Source organism: Adiantum capillus-veneris, chromosome 24, assembly GCF_014529385.1.
Source record: "Adiantum capillus-veneris isolate H3 chromosome 24, ASM1452938v2, whole genome shotgun sequence".
In the NCBI taxonomy this organism is placed as follows: domain Eukaryota; kingdom Viridiplantae; phylum Streptophyta; class Polypodiopsida; order Polypodiales; family Pteridaceae; genus Adiantum; species Adiantum capillus-veneris.
The window spans coordinates 26,261,694-26,282,104 of NC_140954.1; positions in this window are offsets into that span (position 1 = coordinate 26,261,694).

Consider the following 20,411-nt stretch of genomic DNA (forward strand, 5'->3'; position numbering starts at 1 on the left):
ATGCATTAAAATAAGTGTATCTTTGAAATCATGCCACCTAGTGTCCCACTAGGATTTGATTCTCTCCTAGTAGCTATTTAAAAAGAAATATAAGAAAAGTATAAAAAATACATAGAATATATATATATTGGAGTTTACCCTAGATATAGGATCTAGCTAGGGTGTGAGATGATAATGAAATAGTAGAAATAAAGAATCAATGCTTTTTGCCCCAAGTTAAAGAGGCGGAGCTATTGATACTTTTCCCATAGTATTTTTTTGATGGTAAAGTAAGAATACATTACCCTTGAGATAAATAATAAGATGAGATAGAAAGCTTATTTTTATACTTACATATGCATATGTACATTATAGGAAATATAATTATGTATCTAAAAAATATACAAGATATATTTTGTAGCATGCGTTCCCACTATGTACGTGTCACAGCACGACAACGCATGGTCCTTAAAGATCAAATTTTCTAAATACAAAAAGATCCAACTAGTGACTAAGACTAATCTCAAATGATCGATTTAGAAGTATCTAACCATGTGCAAATGATGTTACATAACCACACATCACCCCCCTTGTACATAGAGCTAGTTTTGACCTAGAAAGGTGGAATACAGTACTCACATGCACATGAGACATCCACATTTTTCCTCCATCACATAAGCCCAATCATGATGCAAAACAACCCCATCACTTTGATCAATCATATGCCATAACTTCACATGTAGATGCAAAAAAAAACTATTTTTGGCAAATGTGCCCAAGACATATAAGAGAGTGTTTTATCCCATACCAATGCATCAAGCTCAACCCTATAACATATACTATCACCTTGTCACATCACTTCACCCATATAACACCATTTTATGCAAATTGTCCATATAGTTCATGTTTGCTAACCATACATCCACACATAGTTTTTTGGAAAAAAAACATGGAATCAACTCACCAAAACAAACTATAAAACATATATGAACCTCACATCAAACCATGACTATATAGATAATTATGTAGAGAAAGTTACACATATAGATAATTATGTACGAAAAACAATTAATATCTCACCCTCATGGAGTGATAAAGGTGATCTAAATACATTTATTAGCATTTCTGATCAAGGTCTTGACTTTGTTAATTTGGTTTTTCCATCCAATAAGTCTATACATTGGCTCTCCAAGGAGCTTGGGGTTCAAAATATGCAATAGGCAATAAGCTGTATTTTTACCATAACTCTTCACTCAAGTAGAATTTTCACATGATGCATACAAGAGAAAATTATCTAAATGATGTGGTCAATCTTTGATTCAAATGGCTTGTCTTTATTTGTAACGGTTTGGAAGATTCGACCAAAACAATGCCTATGTACGTGAAAGCAATGAGTGATTTTTAATATATCTACATGATCATAAACACACCATATGCATATATCGGTGTGTTGACCGCCGGGTCAACAACACAACATAACTCAAGTTTCGTACCAAAGTCTTATCTTTTGCGAGTTATGAAATGCTGCGGATTATGGCTATAAACATCATTTGTAATGAGTAGTTATTCTAGTTTCAGAAGCCGGGGTGCAATGGCACTTCCAGATTGTAAATACAAAGCCATTTGACCCTTTCAACCCCATTTTTGGTTAAACCTAAGGTAGCCTTAGTATATAAGGTACCTAGGTCATTTTGTAGAGAGGACTTTTATCATAATCAAAACTTAGCGTTGTCCTCTACTGTGTGTGAGGGAGAAAGAGAGTGAGCGTGAGCTTTATCCTCTTGCTACGCCCGGCTCGCTCAACACATTGGAGATCCGACTGCACCATTGTTGTAGGTTCGAGGAGAGCTACGAAACAACGTCAAGCATTCCACGCAAGATGAAGTGCACACGCCGACGCATCTACAAGCTATTTGTGGCCGTAAGTGTATCAAACGATGTCTGTTTGGACGGAGCGACTCACACACCCATGAAGTGCATGAAAACACTACCTAGATCAACATAATGTCAATCGAGGACACAGATGACAGGATAGGCACATGGAGGAAATCTCTTAAGCTTGTCAAGCTGAGACCATCCTACACATACAAACTTTGGAAGGCCAACTTAACCACAATCAAGAACCTCACTGCTCTCAACTACACCACCTAGCCACATACACACATACGGAAGGTAACTCACCTAATCATGCCAGATTCGTAGGAAACTTAAGGAACACCATCCCCTCACTAGGATACACCTGTCCCTAAGCTTCTACACTCAAAACCCTCACTCTAAACCCATCTATGGAAAACGCGTAGGATGACAGAGCAGAATTTTGAAAGTGCCCGAAACTGAAATTTATGAGTACCTATGCGTAGATTATGTCGCCAAGATTCTATAGACTAATAGCACACAGAAAACAGACATCGTTTGATACACTTACGGCCACAAATAGCTCGTAGATCCGTCGGCATGTGCGCTTCGTCTCGTGTGGAATGCTTGGCGTTGTCGCGTAGCTCTCCTCGAGCCTACAACAATGGTGCAGTCTGATCTCCAATGTGTTGAGCAAGCCGGGCGTAGCGAGAGGATAATGCTCACGCTCACTCTCTTTCTCTCCCACACACAGTAGACGGTAGCGCTAAAGTTTTGATTATGATTAAAGTCTTCTCTACAAAATGACCTAGGTACCTTATATACTAAGGCTACCTTAGGTTTAACAAAAAATGGGGTTGAAAGGGTCAAATGGCTTTGTATTTACAATCTGGAAGTGCCATTGCACCCTGGCTTCTGAAACTAGAATAACTACTCATTACAAATGACGTTTATAGCCATAATCCGCAGCATTTCATAACTCGCAAAAGATAATACTTTGGTACGAAACTTGAGTTATGTTGTGTTGTTGAGCCGGACATCAACACACTCCCCTTCCGCGTTCATGTCGTCCCCGACATGACCTGATTGTCGATGGCGATATGGTCTTTGCTGTCGTTTTGTTGTTGTAAAGAAAGTATAGACTATAGCCTTTGCAGTAGCTTGTCTTGTTCATCCAATCCGATGTACATAGTCTTCACATGATTCAGGAAAATCATAATTGATGACGAACTTTATGTCTTTCACATCCACGCTCCAAGCTGCAGCATCTGTTTCTGTCATTATAGGTCTACTGCTAGATCTAAATTCAAAAAGAACCCAATGTTGTTTAACTTGACTCTTATTATCATGGATAGAGAAAGTTCCATCCATCACTTTCTCCAGCACATCTGTCAATTCGGAGTATTTGTGATTCTCAAAAACAACTTCTACAATCTGTAGAATTGAGTGATTGTCTTTCTGATCTTGTGAGCCAATGACAACCTTGTAAGGATTTTGTAGAAATTGTATGGCTAAACCCTTAGCTTCTTTAGGCCAAGTTGCAATCCAATGCAATGTCTGTCTGTCAGGCCGAATCCAAGACGTAATTATTCTAATTTGAGGTTCAAAACCCTGTCGAGCATTCAATGCACATTATCAAGGACAAGCTTTTGAGATCCTCTGATTATCCTTATGTCTGCTCTTTGTCATTGAGGACTTCTTTGTTCGTGAGTTATGCTGTGTTGTTGACCCAGCGGTCAATACTTTGCTGTTGTTTTGGCTTCATCTGTTTCACTGCTTGCATCTTTGTAGAACCATAACAAGAACTATGAGCCATTAGAGCGGACATCTATGAGCATAACCATTCATCTTTTGAGACCCTCTGATTACTTTTATGTTTGCTCTTCTTCATTGGGGACTTCTTTGTTTCTGTGCAATCATGTTGTTAGTGTTGTCTGCAGCTTTGTCATTGTAGTCCATTCTTCGACTCGCCATTGAGGAGAAGTATGCTATGATCTGAAATTGGTGCTCCAATTCATTTGAGTAGAATTTCCTTATTGTTTATGTAGAAGGAATATGTACAAGAGGGTGGTGATAGGTGTCTTTAGATTAGGGTTTGAAACCTGGATGACCAAAGGGAAAAAACCCGGTGGGAAAAAAAATGCCTTTGGTATACGCTCTTATTAGAGTTGAGCAGTTGAACGTGAAGTACATGTTCATGAAAGGTGAGTGCTTGGGTGAAACACGGAAAGAGTTCCTGATGCCAGTGCCCATTATGGGACACTCTATATGCATATGAGAAATTTGTCAACAAAAGCATGCAATGTGAAAGAAGGAGATGATGGGTGTTTCGAGGAATAAATGTAGCACATGTGACATCAAAAGATGTTTCAATAGCTTCCACCTTTTCAAGAAGGGTTTTCGATGTAGAAGTTTCTCCACTCGTATCTCACTGTGCTCATTACGTGAGTGTCTTTTAGACCTTCTCCTTCACTTCAGCAGACTTAAGTACTTAGACTTCAACTCTTTCGCTCACCTATACCAGCATGAGCGACACAACGTAAATATGCTCAACTCTTCCAACTTGAGCAGTACCTAGAATAGCTAAGACGCTTAGACCACATAAAATATTAATTGAAGCTTTGGGACTAACACCTCACTCATTTTGTGGCTTAGCTACTCGACTCTGACTTGTATGACTTGTCGGTTGCCTGTTGACACTGCTTTGTGACAAGTTCTTCGACTGTTGTAGTGGCTGCTGAGACATACTTCGTGAAGTTTCATTGTTTCCCTGTACCTTCTTCTTTTTGTAGTGCTCAGGCCTCTCATCAATCTTTTCTTCATGTGGATTATGGATTTTTTTATTTATTTTTAATAATAAACAAAGAAAATCTTTAAAAAAACTTAACAAAAGAAAAATCATTCAAATAGAAATCTAAATTCTATGTACACTATACACATGTCCCTAGGGGCTCATATATGGACTTTGTCCCCATACTCCTTTGTAACACTACTATGAGGGCATATACTCTAAATTTCGTCAAAAAATTATCACAATAAAACGCAAAAATTCAATGCATCTCACAAAACATTTCCCTCTACTAGTCATAATGTTAGGTCCGCATTTAGAATGCCTCTCCCCTTCCTATTTGGAGTCATCCTTTACGACAGTGTATCGCAAAGGGTATGTGTTGTGCTTGGGCAATTAAAAGTTGTGCCTATGTAGGCCTTGTAATGTAGCCCTATTATGCATACATAGTCAATGCATGGAAAAGATTTATGTTGTGCAAGATGTGGGTATAAGCAATTTTCTTATTGGCATTTGTTGGCGAGGCTTCCAATTCTAAGCAATGTAATGGTCTTTGAAGCTCCTGTATCGTTGCTTGATTGAAGCGAATTGCTCTCTTCTAATTGTATTGTAATCGTAGGAAGAATTGTAAGAATTCAAGCGACGATGCACTGACAGCAGTTTTGTTGTTCTTCTTTGGGACCCATTTCTTTGCGATTATTGGTTGTTTTGTTGTTGGCTCTCGTTTGGGAACCCATACTTGCCCATGCTTCGTTTGTGTTTGAAGAGACTTCTTTGGGATCCACCTTTTTGTTGTGTGAGTCGACAGTGGTCTTTGCTTCAGCCTTTGTACGCTTGGTTGGGGACAGGATTCAGGCTTTGAAAGTTGATATTGTGGTTGTTTTGGAATCCAAATGAATTCCTGACTTTTTTGTGTTTGAATCAACTTCTTTGGAGCCCAAACCTGAGTTGTGAAAGCTTGCGACTTTGTGATATTCTTACCCGTTCGTGCACGCTTTCCTTGTTTTTGTTTTGGTGTTGGATCTTGTGATTTGTCACTAGAGATCTTTGTCTTCTTGATCCATATCTGTGTTTGGCCGATCTGGCTTTTTGGTATCCAGATTTGTCGAGATTTTTGGCTTTGACTTGTTGTCCTGTTCTTTTGACCTGTCATGGTTTTTGCTGAAGGGATTGGTGATAGTGATGGCCTGAGCTGATGATAGGGGATGTCGTAAGATTCATCACTATCACTGCTATCCTCAGCAAGGTTGACTTCTTGTACTTTCCCTTGATTTTTTGGCTGTTAGTGGAAAGTTACTGTCTGTTTGCTCGTGGGTGGTAGTTTCTTGGAGGACTTTTCTAGCCCATTGATTAGAGCATTGTTAGCTCGTTGCTCTAGTCGTATTCATCCTAGCTGAGTCTTTGCATCCTTATTAGGATCCCTGTATGACGATGCTTGTGGTGGCTGTGTCTTCACCGAGGACTTTGGAATCCACTTTTGATGCACTTTATTCGTGTAGCGACGACATTGATTCCAGGGTCATTGATCTTCTTGAAGCTCGAAGTGTTCTACAGAGTCATAGAACTCGTCTTCTTCTTCATCTTTTGATTCTCCACATTTCTTTGTTTGCTCCTTATTTCGAGAGCTTGTTGATGTCTGGTTCTCTTCATTTTCCTAGATTACACTCACTGCAAAATAAGGAACGACATCATAGCCATTTTCATCACAAAACTTTGTTGTGGGAGCATCCTCCACGGTGCACACATCCAGAGTAGCCAAGATGTGTTCCCATCCAAAAGGCTCTAACTCTTCTTCAGGAAATGGTTCTGGGATATAGTCTCTGTCTTCTATAACCCGCTCTAGGATACATTCCTCACGTTTCAAGCTACCACATTGTGAAGCTCCACACATCCACAGGTCTCTAGGCTTACCTAACCAAGTTGGAAGTTCTGATCCTGCTACTGTGGCGGAATCAAACTCCTCAACCGGTGTTCTCGTCACATCCCTATAGCTATGGTCCCTCAAGTTTATATTTGTTATGGTTTCCATATGTCTCAGGTATATATGGTCATAACCCCAATCTTGGACCATTTTCAATTGTCGCATGAATGGTGTTCCTAGAATGATGTCATAGTTGTTCTTCTTGCCAAAGTCAACAACAACAAAAGTGTGTTCATATTCAATGCCACAAGAAGTAACAAGTACTTTTTCTAGCAGTCCTAGGGGCTTTTCCTTGTGTCCGTCTGCAAGCTGCACGGTCATTCATGTGGATATCAAGGCAGGTTTTCCCCATTTTTTCCAAACCTCTTTGGTTGCAATGGCCACACCAGCTCCACTGTCAAGGATTGCCATGGTTTTTACATTATTGAATTCCACAGGAAGGGTGGTGTTTCCCTCTTCTCCCTCGTAATACTCGCCTACCTTGTTTAATGGCACTGGCCTAGTATTTAGTTGAGGCATTTCAAGATCTTTGATGCCTTCCTCGATTTGAGTCATTGGGGTTTTTACACCAAATTTCTCTAGACATTTACCCACATTAGCCCACATGTTTGGTCTTATTCTGAGCAACTCGGCTAACATTATTGTACAGGTGACTGGGGTAGATAGAATATCTACTAGCCCCTTTGAATCGATGACCTTGTTCGGAGACAGTCTCTGTGATGGGACTACAACCACATCTGACTTGGTCTCGTACTCTCCCATGTAGGACGGTAGTGTTCTTAGCGAATGAGGTTGACTATCCATAGATTGTACAGATCCTTTGTCGTCCCAATACGATCGCATGTCTAGATTCATTTGAGATCCAGTCTCAAATTCCTCTATTGGTGGTAGAAACACTCCTCATTCAGCACCAGTCTTGTCTACTCGTCTTCTTAGTTCATCGGCTTCATTGGCCTCTCTGACTTGTTTCCACAATTCGTCAAGACCATCTATCTCTTTACAATCCTCAGGTAGAGCTTGGTGAAATCCCTCAGAAGAGTTATCCGTGGTATTCAGTACTATCCTTGGTTCTAATGCTGGGTCTTTGAGGTTTGTTCTGTGATCATGACTAGAATCTGGCTCTTTTAATTCCTGGTTTGGTGGGATTACTTGTGTAGGCATGACATGGATCACATCCTCAGGTTTTGCAACTGGTGGTCCTAGTAAAGCTTGGGCTGTTTGAATCATTTTCTGGCACATTTCAAACTTTTGCTTCTCTAGTTCCGCATAGGAATATGTCATCCACCTGTGTTCTTGGGTTTGGTTGTTTTTTAGCCTCACATCATAGGTTTTCAAAGAGGGCATCTAATGTCTCATTAACCTTCTCTACCAACACAGATCCTCCTGAACTAGCACTTCTCAGTTTCTCATCCGTGGATGGTTCTTTTAGAGGTTTAACCATCTGTGTAAGAGAAGGTGCCCCCTTTTCCTCATGTTGTTTTATCTTCTCTTGAGCTTCGGTAAGCTTCTCAACTAGGGATTTTTGCTCTCGTTCCCTGCGTGCTTTCATCCTATTCTTTCTAGCTTTCCAACTATTTCGTTTGCTCTTGGTTTTCTGACTAGGTGCGTCTGTCTTTGGTCCATCACCTGTCTTTGGACTCGTGTCACTTTTCGTGTTCTTTGTCTCTGGATTCTCATCAGCTTTCTTTTGAGCTTGGGCTCTCGTAACCACTTGAACTGGTACAACATTTTCATTTTCTGAGCTACTAGGGAGCTGAACAATCCCTAATACATTTATCGTGATTTTCCTGATTTGGTTTGGTTTTTTTGAGCAATCGGGGATCAAGTGAGTGATGCCACACTCAAGACAATAGGCATTTACTTCAGTGATCTCCGTATGAGGAAATTGTTTTACCAAGTGGTTGTTGCGACTTTTGTGACAATCTGTCTCTGGTTGAGGAGATTCTTTTAGCATTTCCTCTTGGCTATAAGCAAGCTTTGACCTAGATACGCCGCTATTTGCAATGAATCGCAATGTCCTTTCGTCCACTTCATACCTTATTTCTTTTGACTAAAACCCAGGAGGTGGAGGTTGTACCGGCCTCACCACTCCATGTGTTTCTCTCACATTTTGTTGCTCCGAAGGGTAGTACTCACTTTGGTTGCTATACCACATTGTAGCTGGTACTGGCGTTGGTTTATTTGATGCTTCCATCATTGGCATGTATCTCATGTCTACCTGCATTCTAGCACCTGGCAGTGGAGGTTGTTGTCCTAAGACAAGTTGTGGCCTTAAGACTCCTACTGGTCTTGGCGCATTCCCCGTAATGTATCTAGGTGGAGTAGGTGCTTCTGCAACAGGTTGTACATACCTCTCCCTAGCATTTTCCATGCTATAATAGCACTCTTCCTCCGTATGGTTCGTCCATTTTCTCTCAATTTCACACCACTTCGGCTCTCCCGAATCAAACCTTACAAGAGGAATCAACCTCTTGACCAAGTCGTCAATAAGCTTTTCTTGATCAATAGGTGCCGTTGGCTTGGCAATGGACTGACTTATCTGTGAAACACTGTGCAGAGAGGATGTGTCATCTCCTTGACTCTTTAAGTCCGTTTCTTTGTATGCCTCACAGTTATCCACTAGATAAAGATCTTCTTTGATCAACTCGTTTAGAATCATCCTCCTTATCATATGCAGATCCTTCTGAAGGCCCGAATGTCTCATTCCCTGGATAAAGATCAGCATCAGTCGTGCTTGCGTAGGTAATTCCGCTCTCGGACATAGCTTAACATATCTCTTGAGCCGTAATGATGATTTGCGTACTGATTCATTCTCTTTCTGTTTGAATCTATGGATTTGTGAGACCGTGTTGTGAGCAATGCCTTTTGGCGAGAATTCTTCAATAAACTCCTCAAACAGCTCATATAGGGTCTCAAAATCCCATTTTCCCACCGAATCGAACCATGTAGCTGCATCATCTTCTAGAGTCAATCCAAATCCCGCAAATTGTGTCGCAAAATTTGAAACTTCCTCTGCTCTAATCACTCTTCTAAAAGCCGCTACGTGATCTCTCGGATCTTTATCTCCAGAGTATTTTCTGTTTACCCATTTCTGGACTTAGGATGGTCTAACTTGTCGATTGTCTACAAGTCTAACCAGAGACTCTCCCAATCCTTCTCTCGTTATCGCTCTTGAAGGGAATCCTGGTGGCTCTCTTCTTGGAATTCCTATAGGAATTCTCGTGTTTGGTGGAGGCATTTGTGGTCCTTCATTGACCAAATATCCACCTCTTTCTAGTACAGTATGTGGATTTGTGCTTTCTACAACTCTGTATTCTCGTCCATACTTGTCGACAACTATAGATCTCCATTGACAGTCGACTCCGTATGTGTAAACATATAAGAGCTTGTAATACGTTATCTCTTCTAGGTATGGATCTGAGCACCTATAAAGATTGACCTCATTGTCGTCAATGTATCTATATAGTCCTTCACTCTCATGAACAATCATCCAAACTCTCTCAACAAGATGGATCTTTATCAATTACAAGTTTGGAAGATCCATTGTGGGAGGATATTCCTCTATCGTCGGGATCTCCAAGCTTGTGTAAGCTGCGTTTGAATCTAGGGTAGACATGATTTCTGGGCTTAAGAGCTTTTTCTTGGTTCAAGTAGACTTAGTCCACTGTGTTCAAGTGCTTTGGTTAGGGAAAAGTTGAAACTATGTCCAAAACCGCAACCGTTTCATCACAATTCTCGCAAATTGTCGCTTTCAGACACCCATAACTTCCGGATGTATTTTGAGGCATCAAACGACGTTTTTTTCAAAGTTGACCTAAATGGTTGTGGTTACCATTGTCATGCATTTAGTTCAAGTTTTGCTCTAAGATCTGTAGAGCCGCTCTCACGCTACGTTTTGATATAAAAACTTTTCCGATCCGATACTGTTTGTGAAAGTTATGGCCAAAACAGTGAAATGCAGTTTAGACTGGTCAAAATGAGTCCAAATTCAATTTTAAAAGAAGATTTGGGATCTCTGCGACACTGTGAACACTTCTGTATGGTCAAAAGTACAGTTGGACCCTAAAACTGGCCTAGAGACATCCTACGCGTAGGATGTCTATATGCTCAAAATTTAACAAAATTTGGTCCAGAGACTCCCCTTAAGTCCAACAACACAATGGTATGCTCAGAATTTCATTTCCTTGAGACATCTTATGCATAGGATGTCTTTTTGCTCAAAATGACTTGACATTTTCACTCCAGCTTCTCCTTGATGTGTTGATCACAGTAGTGTGCTCATAAGTTGGTTTGGAGTTCTAAATCAAGCTGGAGACATCCTACGCGTAGGATGTCTAACTGCTCAGATTTTGTCCAAACTTGATCCCAAGATTCTCCTAGTGCTCAACAACCCAATGGTATACTCAAAATTGAATTTGGATGCCAATAGGTCAAGATTTAGGCTGCAAGAGCTTCTAGTGCACTCCAAGAGTAGGATGTCTGACAATTCCTGTCTTTGCTTGGTAAATAGGTGAAACAAGGTCCAAATTCACTTTTGAAAAAAATTCTGGAATCCTTGAGACACTTAGAACCTCCCTACATGGCCAAAGTAGAATTTTGACCACTGTATGACCCTGGAGACATCCTACGCGTAGGATGTCTTTTTGCTCTGTTTCAGCTCAAACTTGCAGTGTAGCTTCCCCTTGATATGCTAAGCTCACAGCTATTTGTACTTTTTGATTCTGACACCTATAGGTTGGTCAAATGATCAAGAATCTATTCCAAAAGACTGATGTCTGTTCTGATGAATTCACCAGTCAAATCAACTCCAAATTGGACCAAAATTGACTAGGAGGCTTGTCTAAGGCTATACAACACCCTGCTATGTCCACAATTTGAATTTTGGTTTCAGAATTATGCAGTAGACATCCTACGCGTAGGATGTCTTTTTGCTCACAATGAACCCAAATTTGAACCACAGACTCTCCTTAAGGTGCTGATCACTGTGGTATGCTCAGAATTTTGTTTAGAGTCCAAAATCACACAGAAGACATCCTAAGCGTAGGATGTCTTTTTGGCCTGGTTGACCCCAGACTTGTCCCACAGCTTCCCCTTGATGTCAGTAACCCAGTGGTATGCTTAGATTTTAATTTGGATGTCAAAAGACCCCAAAACTAGCTATCCTTTCCTTTTTCAGTAAAAAATGCTAAAGTCTGTTCAATCTTCCCTTTCACTGACCCAAATGAGATGAAATTTATCACATGCACTCAATACAACATTTAGAACATGCCTATGGAGTCATCCTATGGTTTGGTCTCAAAATTAGGCCTTGGACACAATTTGGGTAGGATGTCTGGCAATTCTCGTCTTTTGGCTTTGATCTGTCAAAATTTGGTCAAATTTCCACTTTCCAGGTGAAAATAGGGTAAAACCTACCTTTTGAACACACTGGTCAACTCAAAATTTCAAAATTTCCACCAGATCACCTTGTAGACATCCTACGCGTAGGATGTCTACTGCTGATTTTTTGAGACTGATGTGTCCCTGATGCTTCCTTATGCTCTCAGCAAGTGCAAGTATGCTTCACAATTGCAAAAACCTGCAAAAATCACTCAATTTAAGCCTTTTCTGAAATTTTATGTTTTCTTACTCCGCCTTTTGGCTTTTGGTCAACAAAAATAGGGAAAAACACTCAAGTCAATATGTTACTAGGGTAAAACCTACCCTCTGAACCCACTGGTGCAGTCAGAATTTTCAAATTTGGTCTCCAGAACCCCCTTGAGACATCCTACGCGTAGGATGTCTAAGTTTACAGAATTGCAGGTTTTCTTCACAGAACCCTAGCAAATGCTCTTTTATATGCACAACATCAGTGAGTCGTACAAAAATATCCACAAAAGATTTTTTAATGCATTTTTACCCTCAAAAGCACACTTTTCTGTGATTTCAAATGCAATCAAGCACTTTAGCAAATAATTCAGTGTTGAATAGCTCTAGATCAGAATCGGATCACTTACCTAAAACTACTCCTACAAATCATATGGGGTTTTGCATCTATGAGTAGAAAAACGCTTCACTGCCACACACGGACTAGTAAACGCTTTTATCACCTCACAAATCACTCGACCACCAACAACTACTCTAATCCACAGATCCTAACTAAACCTATCTAGTCGCAGACCCTCGGCAAGACACACGCTTCCTGGCTATCCACTTGATCACGGAATATCCTCTTCCAGATCCACTTAAGAAAAACGCTTTCTTTAGCTGAAACTAAATCAAGCAACCATCACACGATTGTTAGTAGGAAACCTACTTAGGTCCTTGTGTCCCCGGCAACGGCGCCAATGTTGGACGGAGCGTCTCACACACCCATGAAGTGCATGCAAACACTACCTAGATCAACATAATGTCAATCGAGGACACAGATGACACGATAGGCACCAAAGGAAATCTCTTAAGCTTGTCAGGCTGAGACCATCCTACACATACAACACTCTGGAAGGCCAACTAAACCACAATCAAGAACCTCACTGCTCTCAACTACACCACCTAGCCACATACACACATACAGAAGGTAACTCACTTAATCATGCCAGATTTGTAGGAAACTTAAGGAACACCATCCCCTCGCTAGGATACACCTGTCCCTAAGCTTCTACACTCAAAACCCTCACTCTAAACCCATCTGCAGAAAACGCGTAGGATGACAGAGCAGAATTTTGAAAGTGCCTTAAACTGAAATTTATGAGTACCTATGCGTAGCTTATGTCGCCACGATTCTATAGACTACTAGCACGCAGAAAACAGACATCGTTTGATACACTTACGGCCACAAATAGCTCGTAGATGCGTCGGCGTGTGCACTTCGTCTCGCGTGGAATGCTTGGCGTTGTCGCGTAGCTCTCCTCGAGCCTACAACAATGGTGCAGTCTGATCTCCAATATGTTGAGCGAGCCGGGCGTAGCGAGAGGATAATGCTCACGCTCACTCTCTTTCTCTCTCACACACAGTAGACGGCAGCGTTAAAGTTTTGATTATGATTAAAGTCTTCTCTACAAAATGACCTAGGTACCTTATATACTAAGGCTACCTTAGGTTTAACCAAAAAAGGGGTTGAAAGGGTCAAATGGCTTTGTATTTATAATCTGGAAGTGCCATTGCACCCCGGCTTCTGAAACTAGAATAACTACTCATTACAAATGATGTTTATAGCCATAATCCGCAGCATTTCATAACTCGCAAAAGATAAGACTTTGGTACGAAACTTGAGTTATGTTGTGTTGTTGACCCGGCGGTCAACACGGTTTTCTTAAGATAAGAAAAGTGACAACCAACATTGTCCACTTCCAAAAATCCCATACATGCCTATGTACATAGAAAAACATCTATCAACGAGAGCGTAGTTTCCCTACCCATAACAAAAGTAGAGAGAGAAAGAGATGATGGCTATGGAGTATAAAGCTTCTTAACACAAACAAGGAGTGATTATTGATGATTGAAATCCTTCATGATTTGCCACAAGAGGTTGGTGATGAGAACTGCGTAGAGGATTCTGCTAGAAGTTGATGTAGGGCATGTACATCATGAAAAGACAAGAGAATATAGTAAGAGTGTAGAGAGAGATAGTTCTTCTTCTTCTTTGTACACGCGCTAGAGAGAGATGGTGATGTAAATCTTGCACCACTCCGTATAATATGGGCATAGAGTTTCATTGTATTCTATGCATCTATCAACACCTAAAATTGAGGCCGTATTGATGCTCCTTATATGCTAATTCAACCAAACCGGAGTGTGCCTCAAGGAAAAACTAGGCACCTTGTTTTTTTGTAAAATTGAACCTTAGCTTCCTTGGACCTTGTAGATTAAGGATCCGGTCGTGCTTTTCACCAAAAGCACAAAAAAGAAAAGTTTTCCAAAACTGAACCAAGTGTTTTCTTGACCTAATAGAACATGAAAATGACTTTGCTTTCCACTTTAAAACACCACATCATCATGCAACAACCATTTTAGACCAAAAATAAAGTAACGTACATTGGAAATCCAATTTTATTATTTTTAAAAGAGATCCAAATTTGAGGATCTTACATTGTACGTTTTCTACAAGCATAGAATTTGTGATCTCCACATGATTAGAAATAGAGTAAAGATATGACATCTTTTGGCCACTCAAGCCTTCCTATCTTGGGACATTCTGTATGTAAAATTCTCTCTGCCCATACATGACTTTTGTAACATTTAATGGCCTAAAAACTTGCGTGTAGCGGAAATTAGCATGAACATAGTGGGCATTTCATTAGAATAGATTCCTAATGAGAATTACAAGAGTGCTTGGGTGGAGAGAGCAACAAAAAGCATAACACCTAGTTAGATAGCATCAACAATACTTTCAAAAGAGAGAGAAATTAAGCTATTGACAACAGTTGAGGACCAGATTTGCATGGAGCCGGTCCCCCCTCCAAAAGGCTTTGTATTATGGTTTCTCCCATCAAGAGAGACATTGTACAATACAATTCTTTGTGTTCCTTCAAGACTAGCTAGTGCGAGGAAGATGAAAGCTTCATGCACTAAGCAAAACACTTAGTAAACACAACTTAGTAAACACTTAGTACCAAGACCTCACACACCTTCGAAGATGGTAAGAGCTAGCAAGGTATGAGAGTAGATTGAGAGGAAGGAGTATCTTACGAGAAAGATGTACATCTCCTCACATAATCACTCATATTAGCATAGCTTTATCTTAGTAATTAGCTTGATAGAGGAGATGAGCATGCATTGCAGCTTGGCTCTTGGTTGGATTTGCATCCACAAGCCAAGAGTGTGTCGATGTAGGCTTCTATCTCACAAGCTTGGAGTAGGTGATGAGCTCTCCATTAAAGCTTGGGAAGAGATAGTCTTCTCTTTATTCAAACATGAGATTGTGTGAGTGTATGTGTGTTAATGCCTTGCAAAAATCAGCCCCCTCTCTCTCTTGGGCGAGCCCTCTTGCTATTTGCTCTTGCAGGCTCCCCATTGGACCTCCCCAAGTCAAGCCAATGGCTATTAAGCAGCATAAGTGATAGCCTTTTGACATGTGTCCCCCTTTCCCCTTTTGTGAGAGATTAATCAATTAAAATTAATTGATTTAAATGAATTAAATCCCCATTGGACCTTTCCCCGTTCTGACCAATAAGAATTAAGTAGCCCATTGGGCTGCTCAATTTCTATTGGACCCCTTCACGGGTTGTCCAATAATCATCCAAGAGACTTAATTTTCATTGGTTCTTTTTATTAAGTGTTTTAAAATTAATTAGGCTAAATTTACTCTAGCCTAATTCTCATTGGTCCACTTCAAGGGTCATCCAATAGGAATTGGGTACACCTTGTGGGCATCTGGCCTAGGGAGCTGACGTGTGTCCCTCATTCCTTTTGTGTAAAGGGAGCTTGTGTGTGTGTGTGTGTGGCCTTCTCTCTCATCCCCTACTTGCTAGGCTCGCCCCCTCCTATGTAGGGATATTCAAAGACTTTTTTGGTTACACACAAAGCATCCAATTCCCTTAAGGTTGACCTTTGGACACAACCTTTGAATTTTGGAACCTTAGCATTTTGGAAGTCTTAATGGGCTGAACCTTAGGGTCTTTTTAGCCCATTGTTGCACACGGTTCTTCTGCAGATGCCCCCCCCCTTTGGATCCCTATTTTCCCTCCTTTGGATCCCTATTGTGGCCGGTCTGCTAGCTTAACCAATATTCTAGCTTTTTCTCCCTTGGCACTTCCCCATATTAAATGATCAGTTTAACATGAGAAAATCATTTAGGAGAATTAGATATTGATTATTATGACATTACCTCTCTCTTGAAATCATAGTCGTCCTCGACTATGGTGTAGAGAAGATAAAGCATATTCATGAGTCCTTTTCTTAGCGGGTAGAGGATCCCTATGTTACCCTACGACATCATTCCACAATGGATGACTAGTCCATCTGGCGCTTGAGAGCCTGAGGCTGCCGCAAGCATGTCTGCACATTAGTCCTATCAGTCTTCCATAGTAGAGTGACAAGCTCTACTTGGTGTTTGGGAGACGTCGTCTCCGCAAACTTGATCTAAGCATGCATACTACTTCATTTTTGTGCACAATAAAGAAAAAGAGAGTCTTATAAGACAAAAAAAACTTTGTTCATTTTTAACATTTTGTACATTTGCTTACTCTTGGGAAGCATTGTAAGCATTGACAAGGTTTAGGTTATCCTTTAATTGTATGCCTTGCATCCATCTAGCATCTTCAGAAGGATAATTCTTAAACTTAATTAGATATCGTCGGATAGTCTTACCGCCTCTTTATACCTTGTCTTCATGTCGGAGAATGGACTCGGGCTGCAGCACCTCCTCTTGGTCCTCGATCTCCGGTGGGTCTTCAATAGTTGGTTCTTAAGGTGTCTCTCCTTTGTAACGCTTTAATAGGCTCACATGGAAAGCATTGTGTATGAGCCAATGATTGGGCAACTTGAGTTCATAGGACATCTCATTGATTGGCCTAAGAATCTGGAAGGGACCATAATCCTTTTTTTCTAGTTTAGCATAGTACTTTTGGTGGCCCGTAGGATTCTTGCCCGTCGTGTGCCTTAATCGAGCCTTGGGAAACTTTAACAGTACCCAATCATTTTCTTTAAAGTCTTGGGCTCTTCTGTGCTTGTTAGCAGCAGCCTTTTGCCTTTGCTGTGAGATAGAGATAGCATCCTTAATCTTTTGAAAAGATTCTTGTAGGTCTCGGCTATACTCATCTGCAGCAAAGATCTTCCCATGTACCTTAAGTAGCAAGGGAATTTTTTATCTTCCCTCAATTACCTCAAAAGGTGCTTTTCCCGTGGAAGTATGTACAGTGTTATTGTAAGCATACTCCACTAAGGGTAAGTACTTATCCCATTGGGATCTTTGATCTACTTCCGTTACATAGGCTTTTAGTAGATCGAGAATTGTTAGGTTAGCTATTTCACTTTGGCCATCCGTTTGTGGATGATAGGACAAAGAGAAGTTTAGCCTTGTTCCTAAATTCTCAAAGAGACCCGTGCAAAAATTACTGGTCATTCTAGGATCTCTATCCGACACTATAGACATTGGCAAGCCATGGTACTTGAAAATTTGTGAAATGAAGAGGGTTTCCATTTGATGGGCTTTGATAGTCTTTTTGACAAGTATAAAATGAGCTTGTTTACTGAACCTGTCTACTATCGTCCATATTCGCGTATTCCCATGGATAGACTTAGGCAATCCAAAGATAAAATCCATGGATATGATTTCCCATGGTGAATTAGGAATTGGCAAGGGTTGAAGCAATCCAAGTTGCTTCCCTCTATCAAATTTTGTCTTTTGGCAAACCACACATTTAGAAACATACTCTTGTATGTTCACTTTCATGGTAGGCCAATAGAAATATGTTTCAATTCCCTTTAAGGTAGACTGAATCCCTCTATGCCCCGCATACGGTGGAGCATGAAATTCATACATTACTTTCTCACGTAGTGAGCTAGTAACACATAGTCTATTACCATAGAGAAGATAACCATCTTGTAAAGTAAATGGTTCTTCTTTCTTCCCTAATGCAAGGGCTGAAATTACATCTCTAAAATCGGGATCAATAGCATACTCATCTATCATTGAAGATAGATCATTGTGAGTTTCTATGGAAACCGCATTCACTCTCGGCCGTCTTGAGAGTGCATCAGCTACTTGATTATGCTTGCCAGAAATGTGAGCAATATGAAAATGAAATTGCGAAAGGAAATTTGCCCACCTCATTTGTTTGTCGGAGAGCTTGGTCTGCGTCATGAAGTACTTAAGACTTTGGTGATCCGTTTCGCAGAATGAAAGGAGTCCCCAATAAATAGTGCTTCCATGAGTCTAAGGCATGTAGAACTGCAAGGAGTTCCTTTTCGTATATGCCTAGAGCTTGCTCAATAGGGTCGAGCCTTCAACTCTCATAGCCTATGGCGTGCCCTTCTTGGAGCAAAACAGCTCCAAGGCAATCACCACAAGCATCACATTGGACCTCAAATGGTTTTGAGAGATCCGGTAGTATAAGCACAGGTTGAGAGATAAGCTTTTCTTTAAGATTTTCGAAATTATTGTTCTCCTTAGCAGACCATGCATACCTAACGCTTTTCTTTGTTAGGTCATGTAATGGTCCCGCCATTTGTGAGAACTTTTCTATGAAGCGTCTATAGTATGCACACATACCTATAAAGCTTCTTAGTTAATGAAGATTCCTTGGTTTAGGCCATCCTTTTATTACCTTTAACTTTGATGGTGTTGGGATTAAAGCCCAAGTGGCCTCTTATGCGGATATGGCCGGCCGCCCGCCTAACTCACTTACCTCTAACTCTTTGTATATACTAACATATTCTTTGTGAATACTAAAGAATTGGGAGATAACCCTTCTAACAGATCTCTGCGTACTGTGTACTGTGTAAGCTCACTGTGTGTGTGTGAGAGAGAGAGAGTCGACCCACGCTCCGCTCCGCGACTTCAATTGGTATCAGAGCCTTGGTTCAGTGCGGATTTGCGCAATCGCGCGCGCGCGCACTTTTCCGGCAGATTCTGGATCCGGAGTTCGAAAATTCACACTCGGCGTTCCGGGAGCGTTTCCACCAGGCGACCTGGCGTTTTACCCCCCTTTCGAAGCCGTTTACGCCCTCAGAATTTCGTTCTGAGCACTACAGCAGAAGATAGATTTCAGCCACAAAGAAATCCGTCTTGTGTAGATTGGCAAGCAGGAGGTGGTCGACATCAATATCGACATCGACATACATCACTTATTCTTCTTCAGAGCATCATCTATAGACCAGGTACACATATATATCATCAGATATATATATTGCAGTCTGCATTGCGACTTCTTGTGCTTGCCAGGTTCCAGGGGAGGTGTGGCCATATGACGGCTTGACACCATTGGCATGTATTGCAGATTGATGTACTGTGATTGTGGGTCTGCTAGTTGTGAGTCACGCTAGCAGACAGACCGCCGCAGCGGTCATAGGACAGTGATTGGTCTATTATAGGATGTATGCTAGTTCTGGGCAGTTTGCTAAGCCATCTGAGAGGGTCGTGTGTGAGGTTTTTTGAAGCCAAGCACTGGGGGCTGGGTTACCCAGTGTGAGGTGGATTAGGTTGCTGGAGTTCCCCTCTACACGCATCCTCTTCGGCGACTTTTATCCCTTAGGATGTATGACTTTGTGTAGACACTGGATTGCATCTTATGCGTCAGGCCGTTGAGGCATTGTTCAGGGCTCAGTCTTGAGACAGATACAGGTTCTGTCATCGCCCAGAGAGGAGACAGTGTATGCTTACAGGACAGCATATTACAGGGATTTTTTAGATTTGTCATTGGTCAGCTATTTATGATTGTTTCTTGAGCTATCTTTTGGTTCCCAGAGCTCAGTTTACAGGGGAGACTCTGTCAAAAATTTTCAAAATACTGACAGTTCCTGAGGAGAGGTGTTCAGCTTGTTGATTACAGCTTGTTTACTGTGTACAGAGGCCAGTTTACAGGGGAAACTCTGCCGGATTTTTCTCAGGAGTAAACAGTTTGGCAGATATGGCATCTTCTCACAGTGAGACTCTTTACAACATAAAGAAGCTGGATGGCACAAACTTTCCATTCTGGAAGAAGCAGATTTGACAGGTTTTGGTGCAGAAAAAACAAGTGAAGCCACTGAAGCTCAAAGGGGAGAGACCAGAATTTATGGCTCAAGATGAGTGGGAAGAGCTTGATGAGTTAGCTTGTTCCACAATCATGCTGACACTGGCAGAAAATGTTTACTTCAACGTAGCAGAAGAGACTACAGCGTATGGCGTATGGCAAAAGCTATGTGATATGTACGAGAAACAAAGTGCTGCTTCTCAGATTTACTGGCTCA